Source organism: Cyprinus carpio, unplaced genomic scaffold (genome assembly GCF_018340385.1).
Source record: "Cyprinus carpio isolate SPL01 unplaced genomic scaffold, ASM1834038v1 S000006723, whole genome shotgun sequence".
NCBI lineage: Eukaryota > Metazoa > Chordata > Actinopteri > Cypriniformes > Cyprinidae > Cyprinus > Cyprinus carpio.
Window position 1 is genome coordinate 42145 of NW_024879328.1, and position 18798 is coordinate 60942.

Genomic DNA, 18798 nt, shown 5'->3' on the forward strand with positions numbered 1-18798 from the left:
TTTTTTTTTTTTTTTTTTTTTTTTTTTTTTGCTTTTGTTAATTGTATAATAAAGGAAAATATTTTTTTTTTCTTTTAAGAACAGAATTAGAATAGAGAGTGCTAGAGTTAAAGGGTCAAATAAAGATGAAAGAGATGTGTTTTTAGGGACTCAGCTAAGGACTCAGCTGCTCGGATTGAGTTGAGCAGGTCATTCCACCAGGAGGAAACATTTAATTTAAAGGTCTGTAAAAGTGACTTTGTGCTTCTTTGGGATGGCACAATCAAGCGACATTCACTTGCAGAATGCAAGCTTCTAGAGGGCACATAATCTGAAGTAATGAATTTAGGTAAAGGGGTGCAGAGCCAGTGGTGGTTTTGTAGGCAAACATCAATGCCTTGAATTTTATGCTAGCAGCTATTGGTAGCCAGTGCAAATTGATAAACAGATGTGTGACTTGCATTCTTTTCGGCTCATTAAAAATTAATCTTGTTGCTGCGTTCGGGATTAATTGTAAAGGTTTGATAGAACTGGCTGGAAGACCTGCCAAGAGAACATTGCAATAGTTCAGCCTGGACAGAACAAGAGCTTGAACAAGGAGTTGTGTAGCATGTTCCAAAAGAAAGGGCCTGATCTTCTTGATGTTGAATAAAGCAAATGAGCAGGACTGGACAGTTTTATCAATGTGGTCTGAGAAAGTCAGCTGATCATCAATCATACCTCCAAGGTTTCTGGCTGTTTTTGAAGGGTATAGTTGATGTGCCTAACTGGATGGTGAAATTGTGATGAAACGATGGGTTTGATGGAACCACAAGCAGTTCTGTCTTGGCAAGGTTGAGTTGAAGGTGATGGTCCTTCATCCAGCAAGAAATGTCTGTTAGACAAGCTGAGATGCAGGCAGCTACCGTCAGATCATCAGGATGGAATGAGAGGTACAGTTGAGTGTCATCAGCATAGCAGTGGTATGAAAAGCCATGTTTTTGAATGACAGAACCTAATGATGCCATGTAGACAGAGAAGAGAAGTGGTCCAAGAATTGAGCCCTGAGGCACCCCAGTAGTTAGATGTTGCGACTTGGACACCTCACCTCTCCAAGATACTTTGAAGGACCTATCTGATAGGTAAGACTCAAACCACTGGAGTGTGGTTCCTGAGATGCCCTTTGCCAGTAGGGTTGACAGGAGGATCTGGTGGTCAACCGTGTCAAAAGCAGCAGACAGATCAAGCAATATAAGTATTGAAGATTTGGATTCCACTCTTGCCAGTCTTAGGGCTTCAACAACTGAGAGCAAGGCAGTCTCAGTTGAATGTCTACTTCTGATGCCAGATTGGTTGCTGTCAAGGAGGTTGTTCAATTTTATCACATATTTATTTTGTAAATGTAAGAAATAACAATATAGAAAAATATCAAATGGTCAAGTATAGCAGGATATCTAATTGTAATTTTTTCACTATACCATCAATGAATGAATGGTTTTGAAATACCATAATTATGACAGGGGTCAGTACTCCAGAAAGGGTACACCGGGAGTTATGTGGACTAAAGTTCTGATTTTGAGAATAAAGGAAATCTACACCAAAGCTATAAGGATAATGGCACCAATCAGTGTCATCGTTGTAACTTAATCACTTCCAGAATTTTTTTTTTCCAGCTAGTGAAAATTAAAAAAAAAAAAAAAAAAAAAAAAAAAATAGCCTCTCAAAATCCTCTCTATTTTAAAAAGCGCGCGAAAAACTGCAACGCGTGCTTAAAAAAACAACAACAAAACAAAACAAAAAGTGGTCAGTTGGTGCGACGTTAATCTGTCGCTATAATTATCCATAGTCATCGATTCTGGTGTGAACGAGCTTTAACTCTAATAGTTGCTGAAGAGAACGAGGAAGAACAGATGTTGCTGGGTTGAATTACAATAATTAGATTTTCTCATCTTATTAGAGTGGTGCTTGATTCAGCGCGACGTGTCGAGACAAAAACTCGTACATGACTGATGTTCCGTTAATTACTTTGAGGCTTGGCGCGTGAGTAAACCGTCTGAACACACGGCAACAGTACGGCGATTGATCCCCCCAGACACCCGCTGCTTCCCGCTACCGGCCACACAGACGCTGACTTCATCTGCTGTGGGAAAAGGACAAAGACGCCTCGTTAAATCACATGATGGAGCTAATGAGTAAAATCTCCCGTGTTAAACAAAGCAGAGCAGTATAATGGTGCAGACAGACCCAGCATCTGAACATCTGTATGTGGTGTGATTGTTAGTTTATGTAGGAAAACCTCAGTAACAAAAATGCAGTGGTTACAAAGTTTCCTCCAAAAGAGTTAATTGGAAGGAGTAAAAAGGAGTCTGTTAGCGTTGTCACTGATGACTAAAAAGTAGTGTACTTCAAGTTTATTTTATCAAGTATACTCAAGTATACTTGATAAAACTTTATCAAGTAAAGTTCAAGTATATTTTTAAGTAGGCTATACTTTATGTAGCAAGTATAAAAATATCAGTGTTCTAGTAATATACTTGTAAATACTCCTTGGGACTAAATTGGCCTACTTTCTAGTATATAAAAGTATACTTTTAAGTATACTTTAAGTATAACAGTAGCAAACTTTGAGTACACAATCAGTTTACCTCTATGTTTGTAGTTTGTACTGCAATTATACTAAAAGTGAACTTATAGGTATACTGACAGTTTACTAATCAAATACTTTGTACACTTTGAAGTATAGTCTCAATAAACTACTAGTTTAGTAGTTTTATACTGCAAGTATACTCATAAGTTTTCTTAAAGTGAACTTTACATCATACTTTAAGTATACTACTATGTCCCTATTTAGGTTTTAATTTGTATATATTTTGTTATATGAATATCTGAACATACAAAACATGCAAAGAAAGAACAGGGTATCTGCTTGTAAACAAAATTGTACAAAATTTTAAACATTTTATTTTAGCTTCATGCATTCTTTTTTAAAACACTTTAATGTGGGTAAGTTTCATAAAAAAAAAGAAAAGAAAGAAAGAAATAACATTTTGAACAAAAAGCTGAAAAAAGACTATGAATTGAATTCAGAAAGATAATCAAACCATAGATGGAGTCCATCAACACCCCAAAGCTTGACTGTAATTATTACCTCTTAATCGGTAGAAATTGTATTCCATAATGTTACAGTTTTGATGTGGTTTCATGTCAGATGATCTTGTTAGATTACATGTGTTTGTATCTGTTGTTTCTTCTTCTTCTTCTTCACTTGTGTTTTTTTTTTTTTTTTTTTTGTGGAAATTCTGTACAGAAGATGTGTACTTGTGCCCTCTACCATATAACAATGAAAAAATGGATTCTAGAAGCACAAGTATAGCTCAAATATATTTAGACTTTTTGTAAGTAGAAGTCAAGTATACTTAAATGTCATTTTAAGTATATTTCTGAGAAGTACATGAAGCCCATTTCTGAGAAAAACGTACTTTCCTATTTTTAGTTTAAAAGAAGTATACTAATAGCACACTTGAATAAACATTTTTTGTAAGGGTAGATTAATCTCTGGTGCAAGATCTCACATAAGTACACAACCTGGAGGTAGGCCTAACCATTAGATAACAGCTAACATTAAAACAAACTGAAAACATGATGAAAGGTAAATAATTCTTCTGACCATCACAACAAAGAACTTATTTTGAAGAATGTTACAGTTTTTTTGTCCATAAACTGAAACTCAAAGGGATCCAATGTCTTGTTTTATTTCATAGAAGACAGAAAGACATACAGGTTTGGAACAACTTGAGGGTGAGTAAATTATGACAGAAGTTTCATTTTAATTATTTTAAACCATTTTTTAAAGAGTAGGACCACACCAAGCATCACACTGCAAATATAGCACATTGACATATAGTAGTCCACAGGTGTCACAACAACGTATTTGCTTCATGAAGATGTAAAAGATTGGATTAGATAGATTGCATGAAACTATCTTTGCCTTCTGGTCATGTATTGAGCTTTGGTTGTTTAATACTGTTACATAATTTAATCAACAGGGCAGGAGTGAGAACAGCAAGATCATTGTGTTCTACCGCACCACACACACATACAAAAAAAAAAAAAAAAAAAAAAAAAAAAAACCTTTTTTTATAATTAATACATACTATAAAACAGTTTGTTCTTTGTGTTTGGCCATTTTTTGTTCACAGGCCTCACAAAAAGCTAGTCAGAGACTCAGATATTAGTTGCAGTTTAACTTTATGATCACCGGGTGTCTCTGTTTCGTCTTTTGTACATTCAGACTAATAATACTGCAGATAGTTTTTCCTAATCCATAAATGAATCCCGCTGTGTCTGTTGTATAAGAGGGGGTTACTGGGATTATACCATCTGGATTGAGTCTAGTAGGGTATGATATAATCTCCATGTGAAACAAGCACAGTGATGGTTTAACACAGACACATGTGTTCACGTTATGATCCAGGTGCATCAGTATTTTAAGCTTTCATTGACAGTTGTTCTGTATAGACCTAATGTGTCAGAGAAACAAGTGCACTGCCATCTTAAGAATTTTGTCTTTAGACTTCTGTTTTTGTGGTAGCTCTACTGTTGAAGAGTAATTATGATTTATTTACTGTAGAGTTAACAAAAGTTATCATGAGCATTGTAATGTTCGAAGCGGATGTCATAACAAATGTCAATAGACTGGGAAGATTTTTAAAATGAGCGTTTTATTCCTAAATCCATATGACAGGAAAAATATACAAACCGGATGGGAGAAGAAAACAAGAACAGTGCTGAAAAGGGGCAGGGCTACATTAAAGGTCTATATAGATGGCTTGCAGAATGAGTCAGTTTTTATGAAAGTATTGTTAAGATTCTATTCACATTTTCTCAAAAAAATTTCCATGACAATGCCTATGATAATAGTTTTATTCACTAAACAGATCAAGTTATTTAAAGTGCCCCTATTATGGATTTTTGAAAATGTAGTATAATGTAGCTGTATGTAAATGTAAACACTCTGCAAAGTTTGTAAAGCTGAAAGTGCATCATAAATAAAGTTATTGTCTCCAATGAAAGAGTCAACTGTGAACCTCTTAAAAGAGTTGTTTTAAATTCGAATCCCATTTCTGGAAAGTTCATACATCACAAGTTAATACATTTGCATAATGGGTGCCTACGTTCTGCGTGAACACCCGACAAAAACCTCCCTCAAACGCTGTAGCTCATTCATGTGGATAACATAATATCGTGAAGACGCTGTGCTCTGTGCTGTGAAAGTGAATTCACTTTATTTTCACTTCCAAAAGATGAGGCTTTGAAGAATCAGTGTTTAAAATTTATCTTTACAACGATACCTCAGCAGTATAATCCCAACCTTTTGCTGTGTTCCCATAACTTCAATGATGACTGCTTCCCCAATCTCTGCAAGTTCAACACAGAAGTCGTAAACCGGTTGTCTATGAAAGATGGGTCAGTGCCCTTTTTTTGGACCAGCTTGCTCCTCCGAATCACAGCCTGTAAGTATGTTGCCGTAATGTTTTTTTGAGGATGTATTATTAATAAGCCATATTCCAGTACTGGTGATGTGCGTTCCATTTCTGACGTGCACTGTACACAGTAGACCAACCACAACAGACTGGGTCATCTGACCAATCAGAGCAGAGTATCCTCAAGCAAAGGATGGGTTTGGAAAGTAGAATTGATGGAGAAATAACTTAAAATTAAATGCATATTATAAGAAAATGAAAGTGTTTTTTTCTGTTTGTTTTTTTTGACCTTGTAAACCTGTTGTTGGAGACTTCCGAAACCAAATTATGAACCTTTGAAGTAGCATAATAGAGGCACTTTAAAAAACCTTTGGGCCAGGTTTACTAAAAAAGGCAAATTAGCACAAGAGCACAATTCCAAAAAAGCACACATGGAAGGGGTGAGTTCTGCATGTGATTTACTGATAATGCTCAAATTAAAGAACATTCATGCAACATAATGACCAACGCAATCTACTAAGAACATAACAAATTAGCATAAAAAGCAAACAAACAGCAAATTAAAAATGTCATGGCTTGGCAAATGAAATGTTCAATATTCTGGCTGTACTGTTCTCTGCGGTGCCTTGGTAAATTCATTTAAATACTCTCCTCCCATAAATTTTGCGTCTAAAAGGGATGCTCTTTTAAATGCATATGCAATAAGGTCAGCCACAAAAATTATGGTGTTCATGCTTCTCATTGCTATTTTTTCACTGTGTGTCTTTAATAAATCCTGACAGTATTTTTTAACGGTTTGCTCTGGTGCAAGCTGTTAGTAATTCTGGCCCTTTGTGTCAGGTTATATAATTGGTAAAAATACATTAAACTGAAATTGCATTTGCAAACATAAATGCTTAAACTCTGCAGAAGAAACAAATAGTTAACTCAAAAAACTGAGAGTTTTTTATATAACACAAAATGATTCATTCTGAATGATCAGACATCCAATTCAACTCACTAATAATAATAATTAATTATATTTATATAGTGCTTTTCTAGGCACTCAAAGCGCTTTACATTGTGTGTGTGTGTGGGGGGGGGGGTCTCCTCATCCACCACCAGTGTGCTGCATCCAAATGGATCAGTAGATATGGGGATGATTAGGAGGTCATGATGGTCAGAGGCCAATGGGTGAATTTGGCCAGGATGCCAAGGTCACTCCTCTACTAATTTACTAATTCAGTGATCCAGATACAAAGGTTAACGGCTCACTTTAAAGGAAGATTATCAGTGAATAATGACTTAAATTTGTGTCTGGCAATCCAAGTTTGAAATAACAAGTAAATGATGATAGAATTGTCATATTTGGGTGAACTATCCCTTAAAAAAAGACTATTTTTACTGTGTATGTTTGATTTTTAAGAGGAGTTTGTTTGTGCGGAGGATCTGAAAGAGGACAGATAAAAAGAAGATGTATTTTTTTTTTTAATTTCGACTAGTTTTTCGACTAGTATTACTCCCTGATCTTTGCTGAACTTTCGAAGGAAGCCTCTCCACCCACTTCCTATTGCTCAGTGCTATAACTGTTGGCTTCCGTGGTACCAGGATTGCCTTGGTTTCCGTCTTGACTCAGTGAAATGAGGGGAATCTGTTATGAGAATTTAAAGTGTGTGAATAAGACCCACCCACTCACCCCATATGGCCCAATCAGAAATAATCTTCCAGCGTAACTATATTAGCATACATTAGCATCCATTAGCATACCCAGAATGATTAGTCATGTAGGCAACATGCTGTGTGCGACTTTCAGTGCTTCTCAGAAAAGCGATTACTTGATTCTCCTCAAAGCAAAATGATTCCCACATACTCATTAACGCCTTCAGTAGCCTCATTACTCTGTGTAAGCACTTCCCTGAAAAACCAAATCGTGCCATTTTTCACACAGAGAATTAACCTTGCTTTCACACCCTGCTCTAGATGATTTTGTTTTCCTCCGTAATTTTCAAAAATGACCGTAACCACTAGACAGTGAATGTGTCGTTAATGGAGGGAGATGAGATTAGCAGTGTAATGTTTAGCGCTGGCAGAAGAGGGACTGAAGTGGGGGAAAACCAAAGAGCTACTCCAGCACTAAATATGATATTAATAACTGTCCAATCGCATTCATCGCTAGTGGCTCCTTCATATTTCTGGGCGACATCATCACCATTCTTGTCCCCTCTATTGCAGTCTAAATGTGGCAAGCATTTGAGCTGTCAGTCATCTGGCCGGTCTATATACGGCAAAGAGTGTTTCATTAGTCAGTGTGTATCGAGGCAAAAATGACTGAAATGTTTCACTTGCCAACTGCAAAGAAGTTTTGTCACCCTCAGATTTGCTTCCTTTTCCGCTTTTAACCCTCTAGGCATCTCATCTCCCACTCTCTCTTCGCCCTCCCCTCTCTCTTTATGCATAATCCATTTTTTAAGGCTGCATCCATACAGCTCTCAACAGATGGATGTTATATATAGACACGCTGGTGCTATCAAACCTCATAGTGAGCACTCATTTTCACAGCCTTCAGAGAACAGATAACCTCAATTAAACATAATTATGACCACTTTGATGACAGCATGGGTTCAAGCAATCAAACATTTAAACATTCATTGAATTAGCTATTTAAGTTTTTTGCACTATATTTAAATATATTTATATATTTTTTTTTATGTAATGAATAAAATACAGTGGTGCAGTACATAAAGCTTAAGCATTAGCACATTATGCAAGCACAAATATGCTTCTCAGGCTGAACAGAACTAATACCAAAACCATTAACGGGCCAAAATCAGTCCTCTGAGAAATATATTTATGGCATTTCCAATCAAGGTTTTACTGTTATAGCTGGAAAGCATTGCGTAATAATTTATAAACATTACATTTTCAGCGTATTTTCAGGATCTAACTTAAAACATGAATCTCAAAATCTGATTTAGTCTTTTTATGTATAAAACGAGCAGCATCCTCCCCCTCTCTCTCTCGTAGCACCAAGGAAGTGACTAAAACTGCAATTCATTGACTGCAAAAGGGAGTCAGTCCCATAGACTCCCCATGTTAAAATGACCAACTTTAGAGCAGAAAAAAAACATGATAACAGCCTGGTTCAACAGATGATTTTGGTCTATATAGTTAATTTTGCTGTGAGGGAGGTGAATTTTTTTATAACTCATCCGTTTAAATTATATTAAGCCTTAAAGTTCTACATAATTAAAGGCCAGGCCACTTGAGTGACAGGTGGATTGCCGCTGCTGACACTGCTGTCGAGCTAGGTGGGCGTGGCTTCAGCAACCAACTCCCGCCTTTTTGACCATTTTCGATTACTGATGCACGGTGACGCGCTGCCAAGATGGTGACGGCCCGTTCTGCCCACTTTGTGCTTCATATACGCTCTTCAGAAATCTGCGGGTGACGTCACAGACACTACGTCCATGTTTTTATACAGTCTATGGAATAAAAGTAAAAACAGAGAAAAATTATTAATTGATTAATATAAAATAAAATATGGGTTATACATAAATAGATACATGCTCTCAACAGTCCTTTTCCTGCTATTTCTCTAGTCCTGTTACTCAATGGACATTAAAATAAATTAAAAATAAAGAAATCTGAGCAATATCATCATATTTTTTGTATTTTTCAGTTTGAACTTTGTGCTTTATACAGTTTTACACAAGATTTCGAGTAAGAATTGTGATACTGGCTTATTTCCTGTTTTAGAATCTTGGAAATTGGCATGTATCTGTTCTGTAGCCTACATTCATTGTGATTTTAATCAACAAAAATGTTCCTAGACACTTTAGGATCTATTAGATGAGAAGCTAAAGCCATTCATTTTCAATAATTCTCATAAAATGCTGTTTACATTTGGAAGTTGCTTTGGTTTGGTTTGAGTCCTTCAGCTCTTGGGTCACTGGGTTGGGTTCCTATGGATATCAGATGTCTTGACTTAATTGAATAATTAGACAAACTTAGGGAGATGGATTATTTGTAACTACGGCCAGACCTTGTCCTTAAGCCACCCAGCACACGCTATACACACAAGAATTCACACTATTAAACTCACACATTGTCCTTTATTTAATATTCAATCCATAAGAGGTATGAAAGATAACAGATATTCTGGAGTTCAGTTGTGTTATTTCCTCTATTTTCCTGTGAATGTACGTGTAAACTGAACTGCAGTGTATGTACATGTACACATATATGTGCTTAGGCATGTTACATGAGCAGCTGGGTTGAGACCAGGGTGGAATAAAGGTCCATCTGAGCTCTTAAGACTTTCAACTAATTGTGTTGCTTAATTGTATTATCGTCCTTCGACTGGACAATAACAGCAGCCAGTCCTTAATGCCACCCCTCCTCAGTGACCATATAACAATTACGAAACCTAATTAGACTTACACTTACTATTGTGGCATCCTTACTATAGAGAAAAATACCCTGCAGTATTATCAAAATTTGTAAGCAAACATATATACTGTTTATTTATGAAATATTTCTATAAATTGAAATATTATTATATATTTATATAAAAACATTACATTAAAGTTTATATTTATATAATCATGTACACTGTATGCGTGTAAATAATGTATACAATATTGTTTAAAAGTTTGGGGTAAGTAAGATTTTTGGAATATTTTTAAATGAAGTCTCTTATGCTCTTATGTGAAATATTACTACAGTTTAAAGTAGCACTTTTATATTGTCATATGTTTTAAATGTATTTGAATTCTGTGATTGTGAAGCATTTCTGCAGTCATTACTCCGTTCGTCAGTGTCACATAATCCTCACATTATTGAAAACATTTTGTGCTGCTTAACATTTCAAAAAAACGTGTTGAAAAGAACATTTTTTGTAGCATTATAAATGTCTTTATGTAAACGTCTTTTAATGCGTCACTGCTGAATAAAAGTATTGAATTCCTTAAACTGACCACAAACTTTTGAACTGTAGTGTACATTTTCCCAAAATTTTAAGCTGTTTACATCTTTAATGATAAACTACGTAGCTAAATTCATAGTGTATGACCTCATTTATATACAGCATTACAAATCATCTTATGGAATTAAAGGTTAGAACAAACAAAGTTATTGTTTTCACTTTGCACTTTGTGAAGAAGGTTGATGATCATTACTAATCTGTTCATACTTGTTGCAAAGGTTAAGTTTAAAGTTCAACTTTATGTGAAGACTGCAAAAAAAGCAAACTCCTATTTGCGTCATACAGCGTGCATGACTGCAAACCAAGTATATTTATGCCAAATGTTACTTTTACAAATCCTTTTTTTTTTCTAGTTAAATACTGTCATACCCACACACATACAGAGCGTATGAGCACATATACAACCTCAAAAGGGTGCAGGCTAGCTTAAGTAAGGGATTTTATAATGGCTTTTCCAATTTAGCACTGCATGTCTAAATCCCTACAAGGTGTATTAAATATTCTCCAGTCACGTTATCCGATTAAATAGATTTGACTTATGGCAGGTAAGACCCAGTCCTCTCAAAGAATCCTTTTAAGATTCAGGACTGAACAAATCTACTAACCTTCAGCTTAACAATCGAGACAGTTTATCCCAGGCTTAAAACCACTAAAGCTAAAAGAGTCAGAGATTTGTATCTGCTGGGATCAATATTCCCCCTTGAATCATAATAGCATTACAGTGCCAGTACCTGTTTACAGTATACGTTTGACTGGCCAGACAACCTTTGTCCTGCAGGAAAATCTCAGTGACGTGGCTATTTCATTATACTGCAGTCATTTTAATTTGGCAGAGACAAATGTGACCACAAATTACGTGATACTGATCTACAGGTCAAACTCCTGAAAGCAATAAATTGATCAAAAGTGACAGTAAGGATTTCTGTTTCAAATAAATGCTGTTCTTTTTAACTTTCTAATTATCAAAGAATCCTGAAGTCTGAAAAAAAAAATTCTATTTCTATATTATTTATTTCACCAGATCAGCACATTACAATTATGTGACACAGAATGTAGTGTATTATTAAGAATTGATGGTTGCGCAATTCATTATGATTCAAAGATTATTTCTAGTCATGTCCACTCATGCTTAGGATGACAAAAACATGTAATACAACAGTTTTCTAGGTGTGTTTCTACTCTGTTAAAAGTAATCCCATCAACATGTATTACAACTCTCAGACCAGGTAGCAGAAAACAATAGCATGCATCAGCATCTTGGAATCCTGCCGAAGTTGCCAAATCTACTGATTCAGAGTCTAGCTCCTACTGTCAACATGAATTTATGGCACGTTTCAAAAGTTTTTTTAATGTGTAGGCCAAAAAGAAAAACAGTCAATATCAGTTTTATTGTCTCAAGACTCGGTAATGAGTGTTATAATATTCATTTGAAAATAAAATAATACATTGTCTGTACACTTAGGCAGCTGCTGCAGCTTCAGGAACAGATTTGTGAATCTATCAGCACTGAAAAACATCCTCTGATTAGTGTTCAGGATGGTGAACATATTTCTTCTCCTCCCTGACAGTTTTTCAACAGGTCTCTCTTCACTTTAAACGACGCATTGTGGCCATCTGGAAATAATTACACAGTCTATTATTCAGATCTGTGAGATTCCCGCAGATTCCAACAAAAGACCACAATAAATATCCAACTGCTAAAAATTATAATCCAACTCACTTTTTTTTTCTCTTCAAAGTGACACACATGTTTGAAATCATACTTTTTCTTGGATTAAAAAAAAAAAAAACATTGTGCAAAAAAATAAATGTCCATTTGATCTACGCATAAACACAATGAATTATGTTTTCCGGGGCTAAGGGTTATTTTCGATCACAATATTTCTTTGGGTCAGTTTGGGACAAATGCAATGCCCTAGCTGCGCTGAAAATAAAAGACTCCATTACACAACCATTAAAGCCCCATAACAAAAACAACTTAGTGAAGTCCAGATTTAAAGCTGGCACGTCTCTTACAGTATGTCTCTTTCTCACAGTAAGTGTGTTTGTGTATTTATACACTTTCAGTCAATCGCTTACTACAAACAGCCATTCCCTGCTAATTCATTTAGTAAACTCCATTGCGTTAAGATTTGCCCAGTAATCTCCAGAAGGTCAGTAAATCAGCTCAATGAAGTGGTCAGTTCGTCCTTATGTGAGACTGAATGACCAGTGCCTTTGGTTGATGATGAGTGCTGCGATGTAGGTTCGCATGATTGAGGCCAAATGAGGTCTGGATGAGCTGCCCCAAACCGACGTGACCTTGTGAAGGGTTTTGCAGGGAGATTTTAAGATTTGGGCATTTTATGGACAGAATGTCAATCCCTGTGGCCGCAAACTTGACACTGATGACCTTCACCACTGAATTAGAGTCTTGACCCCTGATGACCCTTAGATGCATCTTTGGAATTAAGCACTGACTGAACCTGATCCTTCACATTAGTAAACACGACCGTCAGTGCTTAAATCCAGCCTAGTGGGTGTAAATTAAGAGTCTGTTTACTCTGCATCTGAAGCACTGAGTCATTTAAGGACAACACAAGAACAATAAATGCGCTGTCTCACACCTACAAACCCATTAACAACAGATTAGAATAGCAATTAAGTGACCAAACCTGGCTTCTGTGAAATAAGGTAAGAAAAACATGAGATTAATATTGTTAAATTATGTTTTATTCTATTGATAGTGCTAGGTTTTAACAGTAAGAAATATAAATCAAATCTGCATAGTTTTAAAAAAAATACAAATTTGTACACTACCCTTCAAAAGTTTGGTTTATTGATTGATTGATTGATTGATTGATTGATTGATTGATTGATTGATTGATTGATTGATTGATTGATTGCATTATTTTCAGCAGCCATTAAGGTCACTGCACAGTCTGAAATTTTACACAGTGCCTCTGAAACTTTCGTCCGTCATAAAAAAATTCGGATCAGGTTCGATTTTCTGTGCTTTCACATCCAAAGAAAACATTTTGATAGGAAAGAATGATGAATATGAAAAAAATAATAATAAATGAAGAAAAAAACGCATACGAAACTTTTGGACTAAGTGTGCAAGGACCTTTACTCTGGTCTTTAGTGTCACAAGATATTCAGAAATCATAATATAATTTTTGGTGCTCAAGAAACATTTCCTCTTATTGTCCATGTTTAAAATAGTTATGCTGCTTAATATTTTAAACCATGATCATTTTTTCCCCAAAACAGCATTTATTTAAAATAGAAAGTTTAATGTCTTTACAGTCACTTTTGATAATCACTTTTTATCATCCTTGCTGAATAAAAAGATTAATTTCTTTAAAAACATCATACTGACCTTTGAATAGGACTGTTTATATGATTTAAATGTAAACAATTTAAATGTAAATGTATAATTTCCAATCATGCCGTAGTTTGTTATACTAAATTATGCAAAAAGTGGGAGAATTTAATTGCATTTAGGATTTATAAAATGCTAACGATGAAATTGGCCTTAGCAAGACAAAAGAGTTGAAAATGTAATTTCCATCACAGAATGTTCCATTACATTAAAGATGCTGAATGTAGGATTGACACCGAGCGGTTAAACTAGGTATTTCAGTCCAAATTCAAAATATTGGAGAGGTTTTTTTACACCCGGCCCCTCCTCCTCAGACTTGACGCACATGCAGGTTGCCAGATTGACGACATCAACAGGAACGAGCACACTTGACGATGAATGAAGTGAAATACACTGTGTTTTAAGCCAACGGGCTTCCCAGGGTGCCGAAATACATTTAGGTGAACTGGCAGTGGGCGGGTTTCATAAACCAAACCAAAGACCGGCATTTCAGCCTGGAACGCACATTTTCAAAGGAGAATTACTGACTGTAGCATTGTTTTTGACAAGTATGTTAACTTTCTTTCTTAAATATCTGCAAACATATTATGGTATTTTTAGTAGACTCAAAAACTTACATACAGCTCCTTTAAGTCCGCATGAACGGGAAGTTGTTTCAGTAGTGACGTATTTCCAACTGAAATGGAATAGAGGACAGGTTTTATTTTAGTGCTCCTCTTCTCCATCTCTCACTCATAGCAAACTAATGGTTGGAGGGACGTGGTTAAGTATATTCTGCCTAATCCAAGGCCCAAGCCATCAAATTGACGTCATCAGAGAAGGAATGCCATTCCAGAGCAGAAGCAAACGACTACCAAAACAAACACATTTTTGGATTAACTTAGACTGATTAATTGTTTACCTCAAGACTAGCAATGTGCGCTAAAAAAGTAAATAGAGTCCATTTTTATTTCAGGAGGATTTTAAGATGTGGTGGAAAGGAAATGTGCATAACAAAAATGGCAGAATTCCATAGACATAAAAGTGGACAAATTAAATAAACTAGTGAGAGTGAAAAGTGTGTTTAAGAGTTTATTTTCTAGTCCACAGGGCAAGAAGTCCCCATAGTTGAAGAAACACCTAATTATCTTCAGTCTGAAGCAGTTTTCATACCACCAGGAATCAGTGGAAAGCTGACATTAGATTTGCCAATTAGGGGTTTACTATTATAAAAACATTCATCAGAGGACTCAGAATGGGGTCTCATAAAGCCCCTCTGCCCTTTAAAGAGTGACGAAACTAGAGGTAATGAAAAGCAAAAACTCACACACAGTTGCAGTCACTCTCTCTTTCTCTCTCTCAGTCTCCCACACACAGATAAACAAACATATTCCAAACCAAGACCCTAAATGTTCCCACGATTTACCACCAGACAGAGATTTTAAACCTTTAGGAATTTAATTTGAACATTTCTTATCACAATTACATGGAAAAAGAGTTTGAAGAGCTCCTCTGCATTTCACTGTGACCTGACCAGCCAGACTGACTAACAAATACAGCACTTATATAACCTCAGTTTAAAAGAGCATATTCAATCCATTGAGCGAGGAGACAGAGATGGACAGATCAACAGAAAGACAGAGGGGGAGGGAGACAAGGTCAAGGTTTGGATCACTAGGTTCTCAGTTCGGCTGGCTAGTGTGTTTGTTTCTAGTCTCTTTTCACATTATGCTTTATGTATGACACCAATATTAAAATGATAGAACTGGGTCACAAAATAAGAGAGAGCAGATATCAGCACTTACACATACAAGCATATTCAAAATAGGGCAGAGTTATTTCCTTTTTAATCAATTTCATATCATTCACATTTCCTCAAAGGGACGGATGCACTTGTTCACTCTGACAGCTGTTTTTCCTCCCAACCAGCCCCTTTCTGCCCTTGAGTTCTCACAGTCACAAAGGCTGATTGTCCGATTTTTAAACACACACACACACACACACTCATTTGTAATGTCAGTGATGTCAGATCGCAAAGAGTTCACAAACATCACACCACCCTTCAAAAGACTCTGGGAAACAGAGGAACTACTGTGGCACTTGAATAAATGTTTTATTTGCTTTTAACAAGATTTCTGAGAAGCGAAAACACACTTGACTTCTCGCGAGGAGATAAAATTATCTAGTAACATTGACTCAGGTCTGAGAATAAAATGTTGTCTACCTAATATAAATCTGTGAAGCTTGGTAGTCAACATTAGTTATGAGTCATTTGTGGAATTTGACAAAACAGCCTACAAACCAGGAAGGCTTACTGTATGTGTGTTTACCTTTTTCATGTGTGTGCGTGAACATGAAAACAACTAAATCACAAAGACAATTTGAGGAATTTAAAAGGTCCATCATGGGACTGATGATGAATAAGCATAAACAAAAGATGTGTAGAAATCGATGAACTTGTTGCTTAAGCAGAGACTGAGATATGACACTCCCTGTGCTCAAAATATTGTCATGTTGCTAACATTGCATTGAATGCAGGGTTTTACCCTTCAGCAGCACTTTAGTTACTGTGAGCTATTTATGAAGGGTATCCCAGCGTTTAGTCACTTCAGGTAAACAAAGGTTTGACAGTATTTATTCAGTTATGGAGAGAACATACGTGATCTGCCTGTGTCATTGACGTTACAGGTGATGTCATTAATATAGTTGATATTTTTACCTTCCTTTGAGAGGTTTTTTATAGTAGGTTTTGCATAAACTTAGGACTTGCGTAAGAAATTATTTTTTTTCCATTTAAAAAATGTATCATTATTTTCCATAAGTTAATAATTTCACTTTTGAATTATTTTATAATCATAAAAATATTTTGTTTATTTTTTTAATAAAATATTCTTTAATGTTAATTTTCTTTTCTTTACTTGTATGTTTATTTACTTTTCTTTGCACAATTAAAATTATGTATGTATGTAAAATATTTTTGAAAATTACAAAGAAAAAAATACTGAACATTGCATTTTTTCTGGCATGCAACAAATAAAATGTTAAATGTTGTTTTTTTTTTGTATACAATGAGAAACTAAAATCTAATAAAATAAAATAACAACTAAATTGAAATAAAATACACAGTTAAACACTGAAATCCTTTTTTTTTTCATACAATGAGAAATTAAAATAAAATAAAAATAAAACACATTACGTTCAAAACACTGAAATCAGTTTCTGGATCTAGACTGCTGAATAGGCCAGAATATTCAGAATAGGCTAACAAAACTAATCCATGCAGTTCTAACACAAATAAATCAAGTAAACTTTCATTTATCAAAATTAAGTAGATGGCACACAATGAAATTAAACTGTGAAGAAAATGTTCAAAAATTGCATTTTAATTCACTTAAATCCATTTTTGAGTAAATGTCAATGTGCATCAAAAGTTCTGCTCTTCTTTTTACTTGTTCTTAGTGTCCTTTTATATTTTCTCTTTCTTTGCAAGTTTCTTTCACCCTCGTGATCTCTCATTAGCCCTTAGTCCTCTCAGTTTTTCCACTGCTGGTTTTTAATTGATACTCAATGGGATATGCTATATGGTTTTAATTTGAGAGTCCTATTGTTTTATATCACACAAGACCATGACCAAAACCCACAATGCAAATGCAGTGACATCATGTAAACACACACACAAACAGAGACGTGCAAAACCAAACACTCCATTTGTAGCTATAAACACACATTTGCACAAAATCTTTGCCGTAGAGAATAAGCTGTGTGTATACATGCTGCCTTTTTGATTTTTTATAATGAATTGCTATGAATGAGATACTGTGCAGCAGTTCAACTGTCACATCACCCACCTCCTTGTGTATATCTTTTCAGACTTTCACTCTAATTCGTCATCAAAATATATTCACAACCCTCTGAAGTCCCACCGGCTTGCAAATCTTTTACAGAAGTCATTTCCTTGCATCCAGCGAGGTAACTTACAATCCCACATACAGCTATTTGCATACATTTCCAGAAACTAATTTGTCCTCGAATGTCGCAGTGAATCAAATAAGAATCATTTCTCTGCAAATCATCAATCATACCCAAATGCTGCTGCTAAACAAAAAGTTATGTGTGATAAATGAGAACTTTGTGAACATTAACAGTCAGACAAACGCTAATGACTTTTATCCTGTGGTAAAATTTATGCTTGCAAACTGTTTACCAAAAACAAGAACAATAAACAGCAGCCCGCTGAGGAAAAGAGGAACTATGGAAGAATGAGCATAGATTTATGGGATATCGTAACACCCTTCCTGGAGTTCATAGTTTTCAAAGTCTAACACTCTGTGCTCTTGTATAACTTTAACTCAATCATTTAAGGGGCACGCTTGCTAACATGGTAATATTCACTGAACCACTTAACATTAATGCCTGAAGTGCTTTTGGCCAATCCCTGGATTAATAAATGAAAGACTGAATACATCAGGGGCACCGACGGGGCAGGAATGTCATGTCAGGTCCTCAAACAGAGGTGCCCTGCGGTTTCAGATAACAAGGGGGGTCTGAAGCATGAGGGTTAGTCTTATCGTCCTCACAGCCACATCATCTAACATGTGTAAGAAACTATGTTTGATACGTGATCTCAAATCAAGTTTGAGGGCAACTCAGTCTGATGCAACATGGCCATTTATGGTTAAGTTTTGGCTCTCGGCTCTCTGCAGGTGCTCTCAAGTGTTTTACAGTGGGGTAAAATCCCTTTCTGTGTAAATAGTACAGTGCACCTAAGGCCATAAACACATGGAATACATCATTCGACTGAGATAAGGAATTATACTGGAATTTCTTTTACTCAGTCAACCACCCTTATTGCAGTTGAGAGCGTGCTCACAAACACACACGTTAGGTTCACCTAGATGCACGTAGGCATTTTTGCATTGGACATTGATCATGACATCCAATTTTGCCTTCTTGATTGTGTGAATAAAGGACTGGTCAGTATAGGCAAGCAGACATACAATTGAATGAATACCTTTACATATATGAATTTGTGCTCCTGTTGACTTGTAAAT